The following is a 12,076-nucleotide window of genomic DNA, read 5'->3' as shown; positions in this document are numbered from 1 at the left end:
TGTGACAAAATGTACGTTTTCCTAATATACAAAGAGTTCTTACAAGTAAGGGAAAAAAAGATGAGCAACTGAATAGGAAAATGGGCAAAGGAAATGTAATTGCCAAAAGAAGAAATACAAACACCTACGTGTTTAAAATACTTAAACTCACACAAAAGCAAATACTACCAAGAATAAAGCACTATTTTTCCTCTAAACCAATGGTTGACAAACTTATTCTGTAAAGATCTAGATAGTAGAAGTTTCCATGTTGTGGGCCACATACAGCATACGGTTTCTGTCACATAGTCTTCAACGTCTTTTTTTTTTTTTTTTGGCCGTGTCACGGGGCATGCAGGATCTTAGTTCCCAGACCAGGGATCAAACCTGTGCCCCCTGAAGTGGGAGCAAGGAGTCCTAAGCACTGAACCACCAGGGAATTCCCCACATCAGGATTTTAAATGTGCTCATCCTTTGCCCCAGGAATTCCTCATCTTTGATTTTATACCAGAAGTTAATGCGGTAAGTGTGCAAATATTTTGGTTGAGAGTGCATTGACACGTCATTCACAGTAGCAGGCAGGAGGAGGAAAAGGAGAAAGCTAAATAGCCATTAAGCAGGCAATGGTAAAATAATCCATGTACATGAAATCAATAAAATAATGTGAAAAGGTCTTCATGGCTTTTTTTGGTTAAAAAAAAAATATATATATATATATATACATACACACACAAAATAGTGTGTATATCATGGTTCAATTTATACAAAATTATACATACATATGTGTGTGTGTGTGTGTGTATCCATGTTATGTGTGTATGTTTGCATAGAGAGAGTCTGAAGAACATGGTTAACAGGAGTGTGGTGGGATATTACATGACATACTATTAGGTATTGCTTAATTTTGACAATGCATCATCATATATAATCAGAAAAAATAAAACTCTTATTAAATTAGGAAAACATCAGGTCAACCCAAATGGATTTTTGCCTGAAATGCGATAATCTTCTAAAATTATCATTCCAAAATTATTCTTACAATACAATCATGGTAGATATTTTTCTCCATTTGAACAAGTAGTTTTATGGGTTTTATTGGCTTCTTGGTTTGTTTCTTGTGCTGAAAGTACAAAGTTACTCATTAATTTGTCATCTTATAAATATTCTTTCAGGATATCTAGGATCATGCATTTAAATTTTTGTCACCTCTTTTTCTCAAACTCACAGTTAACATTCACTGGCATTGTAGTATCATCGTATTCTCAAAACAGGGCACAGAGAATGGAACTAGAACAGCACCACACTGCCTGCTGCCGTATGGAAGCTGGAGAAGGGTAGAGAGAAGATGGACGGTGAGAGACACTCAAAGCGCATCACTCACATCACTGTAATTTGCAGGCAAGCTGTCCTCAGTTACTGTATCATGTAAGCTTGCTGTGTTTGAAAATAAACGTGCAAATGAACAGAAATATCACAGCCCTGGTGTTCTGCATAGCACTTCAGTTGCACCATGTTTTGCACAAATGAGCAGCTTTTATGGATCCACAATGTGTATTTCAGTATTCAAACAGAAAGGCTTCACTGACAGAGTTAAAACAGGACTTCAGAGTAAAGCTCTTAACTCAGAAATGGGACACTTTTATTCTTGGAGAATAACTGTTTGATTTATTTGTTATTTTTTGTGTTTGCTTTTTTTTTTATTATTATGAGAGTATACATGCTCATTGTGGAAGATTTGCAAACTATGGAAAAGCATAAAAAAACAGAAAAGCAAAACCCAGCATTAATGACATCATCCGGTGGCCACCATGGTTAATTTTATGACATTCCCCCAGTCATTTTGAGGTCATACTGTTCTTATTTATTTATTAACATCTTTATTGGAGTATAATTGCTTTACATTGTTGTGTTAGTTTCTGCTGTATAACAAAGTGAATCAACTATATGTATACATATATCCCCATATCCCCTCCCTCTTGTGTCTCCCTCCCACCCTCCCTATCCCACCCTTGTAGGTGGTCACAAAGCACCGAGCTGATCTCCCTGTGCTATGCGGCTGCTTCCCACTAACTATCTATTTTACGTTTGGTAGTGTATATATGTCCATGCCACTCTCTCACTTTGTCCCAGCTTACCCTTCCCCCTCCCCATATCCTCAAGTCCATTCTCTAGTAGGTCTGCGTCTTTATTCCTGTCTTGCCCCTAGGTTCTTCAGAACCATGATCATACTGTTTATAATTTTGAATATTTTTTTTTTTACTAAGCCTTAAAGTATACTCGTTTTCCACTGGCAACAATTTCTTAATAAGTGTGAAAAAATATGTCTTGGCTTTCAATATCAAACTAGTCATGAAATAAGGTTAACAGGTTACATTTGCACGACGTGTTCTTTCATACCTCTATCATGAAAAATTCCAAATAGACAAAATTGCATTTTAAATACCACAAGGATAATCAAAGTGAAAAAAACCCCACTGAAATCTAAACATTGGATTAGACACTGTTTTCAATCAAATGGTCAGAAGATTTCTTATCATCAAAAGGAGGGTGATTGTTACTCACAGCCCTTGATGACACTTCAGTGATTGACAAAAAAGTTAAAATTGCTATTTAAATTTTATATACAGGCCAACTTTAAGGCATGAAAAGAAAACAAGATAAAAATCTGTCATCCTTTTCTGTTTCCAAAATTATTCAATAGAACAGATAATTTAAATGTCAGAAAAAGGCTTTTCAAACGCTTCCAGAAATATTGACAAATTACATAAAGAATTTTTGCCTAATATTTTTGTCATTTAAGAGGTATTCTTACTTTATTAAAAAACACTTTCTGGGGCTTCCCTGGTGGTGTAGTGGTTGAGAATCTGCCTGCCAATGCAGGGGACACGGGTTCGAGCCCTGGTCTGGGAAGATCCCACATGCCGCGGAGCAACTAGACCCGTGAGCCACAACTACTGAGCCTGCGCGTCTGGAGCCTGTGCTCCGCAACAAGAGAGGCCACAACAGCGAGAGGCCCGTGCACCGCGATGAAGAGTGGCCCCCGCTCACCGCAACTAGAGAAAGCCCTTGCACAGAAACGAAGACCCAACACAGCCAAAAATAATAAATAAATAAAAATTAAAAAAAAACACTTTCTGAAGTCTTCACATCAATTTTACCTGTTAAACAATAGTACTATTCAATTAAAATTCAAAGCAAATTTTTATTTAGATTTCAATAGTACATGTTCATCCTTAAAGGTTATAATTTGTTTTAAATAGCACAACCATCTGTCCTGTGATGGCTCACATGAGTTTAATTATTGGAGAAGTCTGAGTGGAAGTTCTCCCACGAATACACATCCTGCTGCACTGTACTAAAAACATGAGATCTGACTCTGACATTTTTTTAAAAAATAAATTTATTTATTTTACTTATTTTTTATTTTTGGTTGCGTTGGGTCTTCGTTGCTGCACGTGGACATTCTCTAGTTGCGGTGAGCAGGGGCTACTCTTCGTTGCGGTGCGCGAGCTTCTCATTGCGGTTGCTTCTCTTGTGTAGCACGGGCTCTAGGCACGTGGGCTTCAGTAGTTGTGGAACGTGGGATCCGTAGTTGTGGCTCGCGGGCTCTAGAGAGCAGGCTCAGTAGTTGTGGTGCACTGCCTTAGTTGCTCCGTGGCATGTGGGATCTTCCAGTACCAGGGCTCGAACCCGTGTTCCCTGCATTGACAGGCAGATTCTTAACCACTGCACCACCAGGGAAGCCCTCTAGTCGGTTACATGTTATAATTTAAAAAGAAACCGGTGGGGGAAGTTAAGAGGTAGAGAGTAGATATGGACCTATACACAGAGCAAAACTAATAGCTGGGCTTCCCTGGTGGCGCAGTGGTTGAGAGTCCGCCTGCCGATGCAGGGGACACGGGTTCGTGCCCCAGTCCGGGAAGATCCCACATGCCGCGGAGCGGCTGGGCCCGTGAGCCGTGGCCACTGAGACTGCGCGTCCGGAGCCTGTGCTCCGCAACGGGAGAGGCCACAGCAGTGAGAGGCCCGCGTACCGCAAAAACAAAACAAAACGAAACATAAAAAACTAATAGCTGATGGTGAGAGCTTCAAGGGAGGTGCCAGGACTATAGAAAGAAATCCGATATCCTCTTAAAGCCACGCAATGCGGAGGCGCACAAACGTGGGAACCACGGCACTTCTTGCCCAGCACTGTGCTGGAACTCCAGAAATGACCCAGTGCCATCAGGAGAAGGTGACGTGGTATCCGGTGCCTCTGCATATGGAAGAGAAGAGTGCAGCACATTGTAAAAAGATTTCCACTAAGGAAAAAGTTTTATGCTTAAATGAGTGACTTGCTGTTATCTGGAAAATCTAATTATGTAGAAACTGACAGTGCAGGATGAAAGAGATAATGCTTAAAAACAATGTGAAAGACAGCTGTTAAGGAAATGTAGCAAATGCAGGGGGAGGCGTTCAACAAATATATTTGAAAAGTAAATTCAATTTCTAACCCTGTCTAGTCCCCCTCCTGCCAGGATGCCTAAATAAATGAATGAGTGAGCAGATGAATGAATGAATGCAAATTGTCCTTCCATGGGTCCCCCTGCTCAGGGCTGTTCTACGGTTGTTGGAGCTAATGCTGTGTCAAGGTGTTGGAGACGGACAAGGGCACCTGTCTGGTCCTCAGTCATCATCCACACTTATACCCGAGAGGTCCATCATCCCAATCTACATAGTGTCTCCCGCAGCCAGAAGCTCTCCTGGCTCTTGCCATGTGGAGGCTTGGAAGTCTCTGCCAAGGCTGGTTGGCTAGGATCCCGTCTCCCTAGAGGCACCCGGCTGTTGTCCTCTCTGTTCCTGCTGTTACCCTGTAGGTGCTGTTCTGCAGAAGAACATAGGTTCTGCCTGCTCTTTGCACTCAAAGGTCCCTTCCTCATTTCTCCTCCCCAAGACACTCTGCCCATGACTCCCCTTTGCCCTCTTCTCTGCAAACCTTCTACATTCTTCTTAATGATCTGCCTTTGCAACACAGCCAAAAGCTGTGCAGGCAGTTTTATGTTTTTCTGGTACTATATACTTCTTAAGGTAATGAGCTGACTATCTGTTTGAATATGGAGAACAGTAAAGGGGAAAATGCAAAGAACACTCCTCCCCCATCTTGTCATCTCTCTCTCCCTTGGGAGTTCAAGCCAGTTGAGAAATAGGCTCAGGCATCAATCAGACAGATAAAATGCACTTGCTCATTTCTGACTTGTTTGTTAAATAGCATCTATGGTCCCAGAATTGCTCTAGGCATTAAGAACACAGAAGTGCCTGAAGCAGACAAGATAGCCATCTATTATTTGCAAAGTTGCATTTTAAAACTTGTCTTAGCTTGCAGTGGAAATGACATACCTGAATTGAATTTATCCATTGCAGTCAAAAGACTTCAGTGGCTGGAAAACTGAAACCACCCCTTCACCCTTCCAGTATGGTTCCCTGTCCCCAGTGAGCTCACTGCACAGAAGATCCAGGGATGGAGAAAAGAACACCAGCAGACTCGAAGCTGGCAGCTCTAAAAGAGAAGGGGCAGAGCAGGCTGAAACACACACGCGCGCGTGTACGCGCACACATGGAATAAACCCTTCTCCAGGCTCACCCATTAGTACTTGAGTGGGTGGAGAGAGGGGCAGAAACCTCGCTCCACATGCTTCAGGGAGGATGAGAGTTCCTATTTTATGGGTGGAGGCAGGAACATGAAGAGGGAAAATTATTCCCTTTGCAATTAATATTGCAATTTTATCCAGACCCTTGTGAATTTTAAATTTTGAATATGATGTAGGTGAATTTATCTAGATATGCTTATTCCTTCATTTTGCTCTAGTGTTTAATCTTAAGTGTCTATTATTACTAATTGAGAAGACTATTATACAAGGGCCTTCTACTTCCATTAAGCTATGCATCCATAGAAGTTATCATCTGTATGTATCACACTAAATATATGACAGAAGTGAGTTCAGATTAGATGCATTTCTCGCACTTCCCAGCTCTGCTCTATTCTGCGATGATGGGGAGTGACTCCCTTCAAGCAGTTTCCCAAGATGGCTGGCTTCCACCTGGGTCCAGCCAGTGACAGGCACTGGCTGGAGGCTTGGGGGCAGGCGGGAGAAGCCAGGGTGTTTGTACCTCAGGTTGCATCTTTAACAGTGGCTGAGTCTGCTGTTGTTCCAGCCGCTCCAGGTAGGTCCACCATGATTCCTGCTTCTGCCAAGTGACCAGGCCACAGCATCCAGGATCGCTACCTTCTTTTTGTCCCCTCAGCCTGAGTGGTTCTGGCCTCCTACTCTTTCTAATCTCTGGGCTGGTTTACAAAGAGCTCCAGTTGGCTGTGCCCCTCTGCCATCACACGTGTAATCAATTCCCTGTTTTAAGTTCCCTCCATTTAAAATACATGGAATGGTCTCTGTTTTCTACTTTGGAGTTTGAGGCTTTTCCCTTGAAAACTGTCTTCATTTACATCTTTCTCAGATCATGAAAATGAACTCTATCAACTGAGTGGGGAGGAAAGGGTGTTCCATGGAAAACTGGTGTCCGACGATTTGTTATTAGGTGATCTATGCAAAAAGGTTTCCCTGGTCCAGTGTTTGGAACATAGTGGGTTAAAAGAAGTCAAATGGGTTTAATATTAGATCTTTCATAGAGTTTAATGTTCTAGTATGCATTGTAACTTAGGGCAATCACACACAGAACTTCCCAAAGTTAGTTAACCAGGGCAAGGACTTTCTAATAACATTTCCCAGGACTCTTAATGCTTCATACAACCCAGTTTGGGAAATACTAAACAACAATCCTCTCAGCCAGGCTTTTGCTAGGAGTGGGGTAGAATACTTTGAGATGGAGAATGCCGGCAACATTCCCACATTCTTACTTTAAGCGATATACCTATTTTAGATACCAGGTGGTTAGCCTGATGCCTCATTATTAAATTGAAGGAGCTTATTTGTATTCTCACTCAGCTGGGGGGAAGCTGGTTTAGGAGGATAAAACTTGCCTCGGGAACCACCTGAAAAACGTGAGGGAAACCTAGTTCAACATCAAATTAGATGGAAGGGAAAACCTGGGCCTAGGGCATTCTGAGGGCACCCACCTCAACCTTAAGGGCATTGGCATGAGTCTCATTCATGGTTTGATCTGGGGTAGACCGACACATCCAGATGAACCTACAGGAAAAATGACTGCAGAGATTTTCTTTTAAATTATTGTAGACTCTAGCAGGACATGCTTTAGGAATCCTAGACAAACCGCAGTGCAGTGTAGGGGGAAACATGTGGATCAGACCTAGGTTCAGTCCTGAGGGACCAGGGACAAGACAATTAACTTATCTAAGCCCCAGTTTCTTTTTCTCTGTTTTTGTTCGTTTAGTTTTTTTGGCTGTGCGGCATGTGGGATCTTAGTTCTCTGACCAGGGATGGAACCCATGCCCCCTGCAGTTGGAAGTGCAGAGTCTTAACCACTGGACTGCCAGGGAAGTCCTGAGCCCCAGTTTCTTTAAGAATCTGGAATTTAATGATCTCTACATAGAGCTGTTGTGAAGATTAAATGAGGTATGCAAAAGCATTCTGTAAAGTGCTATGCAGATATTTGTTAATAAATTATATTTTAGTCTTCTATAGTCAGCTCAGTTTAATGCCCTCTCCCATTAATATTTGTATGCTTCATTATGTTTTAGCTTTACTTTTCAAATTATAATTTTGAAATAATTTCAGACTTAAGTTGCAAAAATAGTACAAAGAATTCCCATATACTCTCCACTCAGATCCCCCCAAATAGAATCACAGCACAATTTCAAAAATCAGGAAATTAACATTGATATAACGTATATACCACAGTCAAACTTCATCAATTACTCCACTAATGTCCAATTTCTGGTCCAGGATCCAACTGAGGACCATACGCTGCACTTGTTATGTCATCTTCATTTCCTTGATCTGGGAATTTCTGGGTCTTCGTCTTTAATCATGTTAATAATTTTGAAGATTACAAGCCAGTTAAAGTGTAGAATATCCCTCAGTTTGGATCTGTCTGATGCTGTCTCATAGCTGACATTAACATTTTGCATTAATGTTGTGATTATTTATTCAGGCCATCAAAGGTGATATAATGATGGAAATGCAGTGTCCTGGTTAAGTGCCTGGACCCTAGTCAGAAGAACTGGGTTTAAATTCTGGTTCTACCAGACTATGTGACCTTGGCTGGTGACTCAGTTTCCTTATCTGTCAGATGGAGAAATGTTAATACCTATTTCATAGGGTTGTCGGGATTATTAAAGGAGTGAATATGTGTAAAGTTATTGGAACAGTGCCTGGCACATAGTAAATGCTATCTAAGTGTTAGCTTACATGAGGAGTTGGGATTTTAGTGGCTTTACTGGTAGGAAATATGTCCTAACAAATTGATGAAGAGATCAAAGAAGCAGCAGGCATTTTAACTATGAACATCCATTGCCCCTCTCCACCCAAAGAGCCAGGGCCAAAGACCTTTGGCTAGCAGGCATTCTGCTCCACCAAGAGGTGCAACTGTTCTTTCAGCCAGAGGCCTGCTCATAGCACTTGCTCCTAAGCCCATGAGATGAGGACTTGCTTGGTCCACAATAGGTCCACGTACTAGGAACTGAGGCCACATTTCCTTACCTGTCAGTTGCTGGGAAATACGTGTCAAATTAATTTAAAAATGTTGTGAAATAATTAAGCCCCCCATTTTCCTGACAACTATTCCCAGAACTCAGGCTTTCAAGCTTCATTAGTATGCATCCAGCACTTCAGCTGCGGACACATTCACTGAATAACCATAGTGATAACCTCAGCCCCTAACCTTTGCATGTGCTTCTTGTTGAAGGGGCCAAACCACTCAGCCCCTCACAATACTTACTTTATTGGCCAATCCTGGGCAGACTCCACAGTGAGGCAGCGTCTTAATAGGCTGGATGGGGGAAGGGAAGGAAACCTGAACAAACTAATTCCAAGAGGGTAGAAAGAATCTAAGACATATCTATGAAAATTTGGTAAATGACAACTATTCATTAAAAATGTCAAAGCAACAACAAAACCCCTTAACAGAAAAATAGCAATGCATTCAGCTGACTAGCAACTGACATTTTACAAAGCAATTATGATCTTTTACCTCATCTGATCACCCTTCACCCCCAAGACACCATTTTATAGGCGAGAAGAGGACTGAGAGGGAAATGGCTCCAAGTGGCAAAGCTGAAACTTAACTCGGGTCTTACCTCCAAATATAGCACATTTCCCACTTTACAACAACAAAAAAAGAGGAAATGCTCTAAATGTAGGTCAAAGACTAACAGGATTAAAAGACTACAAAAATATAGAGACTGAAGTGTAAAAACGTAATGAAACCAGCTACAGTGGAGACTTTAGTTTCTTAGAAGTCAAGGAGGGCAGGGTTTTTCAAGGAAAAGGACTTTCACAAGGCCTTAGATGCAGGCTGAGCAACGACACGGGGAAGGAAGGGGGATGGGGAGAGGGGGAGAGAGGTGTAGGGGAAGGGGAGCGAGGGACAGAAAGGTGTCCGCACACACCTTTGGTGTGAACACACACACCTTTGGCGTAAACACACACTATTGTAAAATCTCTGTATCTTTGGGTACTTAAGAATCAAATGATTTCAATGGGATGCAGACAGGGATCATATATCGTACAACCTCCAATGAGTGAGCACTGCCAAGCACACAGCAGACTTTCAATACGTATTTGCTGATTTGGCTGGACTTTTACCTATGCAGCAACCAGATACATACAGCCTTATTCAAAACTCCCACAAATATCGGAAACTCCCCAAATTAGGTATTGCCCTCAAGTGCTAGTTGAACGTATGCAGAAATGGCCAGTCATTCGTGAATTGTACAGGCAAAGAGGAAATTAGAAACTTATTGCCCATCACCAAATTGCTTCCATATTACTTTTACGTCAGACAGACCTTCCCAAAAAAGAGGCTAAAAATATCAATCATATCATACCAAAGTTTATTGATTACATCAAACAAAATTTCTGTAATGAAAAAGGCAAGTTGCATTCATAAAAGATGGCATTCACATTCATTATAGAAAGCAAAACCGATGTAAAAAATTGCTGAAGTGAAAAATGTAATATTGCAGTCCCATTTTGCAAGCTGAAAAATGATTTCGTCAACACTTGCATAAAATCTACATTTATATACTGCATGTTATTAAAAAATTCCATCACTAAATTATTATGGATTTTGCAAATTTAGGCTTGTATTTTATACTGTTGCTGGTGTAAATGTGGTAGATATGGAATTTATGTTTTCAGTTTCGTAGGTAACATCCCCAAACAGTGGAGAACAGCTGTGAAAACTACAAGGACGTTTTGTAGTTCGAAATTATTCAAATGATGGGTATATGATCCTATTATTACATTTTACCCCTTTCTCTGACAAGAAAAGGTGGTTAGATTGTAGTGATAGGAATACTGGATGGCTTACTTCAAGTTATTCCATCTGCTAACCCCATGCTAACCAATTTTTTTGCTCACTAATAAAATATCTTTCAAAAAATAAAGTCAGGTCCCTCTCAAGGGTCTAGGCCATGATATTACACATCATTGCCATCATGAATTTGAGCTGCAGTGTAATGTGTAGCTTATTAGACACAACTCTAAATCCCCCTTGTCTTTCTTCCAGGATGCAAGGAATTTCACATGCCACCAGTTATATTTCCACTACCCTAGATATTCTGATCATGTCAAATCTCCATGGTCTGCATTAAACAAGCCTCTCTAATTAAGGTCGGCTCTTTGTATTCAGTCCTTATAATTCTTATGTAAAACAACAATAACAATACAGCAACAACTATAAAAACAAGAACAACAACAAAACATCGAAAACTTTCCTGGGTCTGATTTTTTAGCTCTTTGGAATAGGTAAAGAATATATTGACTTGGTTTTCAGCAGACTGCCCCAAATACTAGGCTACTAGAACACAGCACACTTAGGAAGGTGTGATGGCACCTAACAAAATACTCAAAAATAATACTGATATATGAGAACAAATGAAATAATGAAAAAGGGTCAGTAATGATGGAATGGTTTCTGACAACTGAAATTATGTCCTTTCTAAAATTTAAGAAAAATTATACCTAAACATTAACACAAAATATAAATGGAAGAATCAAATGTGCCATATGGACTTTATAAATACACTGGTATAGATTGAATCTAATACTTACTTCTCCAAATCAAGGTACAATATAAACACTAATAATAGTACAGGCATGCCAGGAAGACAAACAAGAATGGAAAGTGGTAAGAAAATACCTTTTAAAAGACCATTTCAATCTAGTAGTCAAATGTAGTCACTTATATCCAAAAAAAGCGTGTGTTTAATTTTAACATTTAATAAAGACGCACCACATTTATATGTTTTAGGTGAACTCCTTAGGAGGTTAAAACCTCCCTCTAGTCCAGTAAGTCAAGGGCTTTACCAAGGTGAATCTCATGGTTTAGAGTTAGACCATTACTCTAGCCAAGTTTGCTGAGAGAGACAACATTCATGTTCAGAGTCGTGCTATGGACCCTTCCTCCTCCCAAATCGGCAAGTTAAAAAAAAAAAAGTGCTGCATATATGCACAGATGCAACCTCTTTCAAATAAAAACCGTTAACAGTTTGAAATTAAGCTATTCTTCCTTCCTCTCCACAAAAAAATGATAAAAGACTGAAGTTCAGAATGGCCTTTATTTTTACGTAACTGTGGTTCTGCCCATCTTGCCTCAGATCCCAGTAAAACTAATATTGGAAAAATCTATTATATCTTAACTATTTTGAGGAGCTACTGATTGGAAATGCTTTCTTTTCAAATCTAGTAGCCTTACACTCATTAAGTGTAATCCAGAGGAACAAAAATAATTTCTTTTGATTTTTGCAAAAATACCCAGGGTTAACATTCTTTCCACCTTTCAAGTTATTTTTTGGCAAGGATATTCTATCAAGACAAAATTAGCATGTGGGTGAACAGAAAGGATTAACTACTATCTGATGCACTGATTTAGTCCTCTTATATTTTCAAGTATTCCTTTCATATGTTGAAAAAAATAATTTAAC

Source organism: Lipotes vexillifer, unplaced genomic scaffold (assembly GCF_000442215.2).
Source record: "Lipotes vexillifer unplaced genomic scaffold, Lipotes_vexillifer_v1.1 scaffold1114, whole genome shotgun sequence".
In the NCBI taxonomy this organism is placed as follows: domain Eukaryota; kingdom Metazoa; phylum Chordata; class Mammalia; order Artiodactyla; family Lipotidae; genus Lipotes; species Lipotes vexillifer.
Note: the sequence above shows the minus strand (reverse complement) of the source record.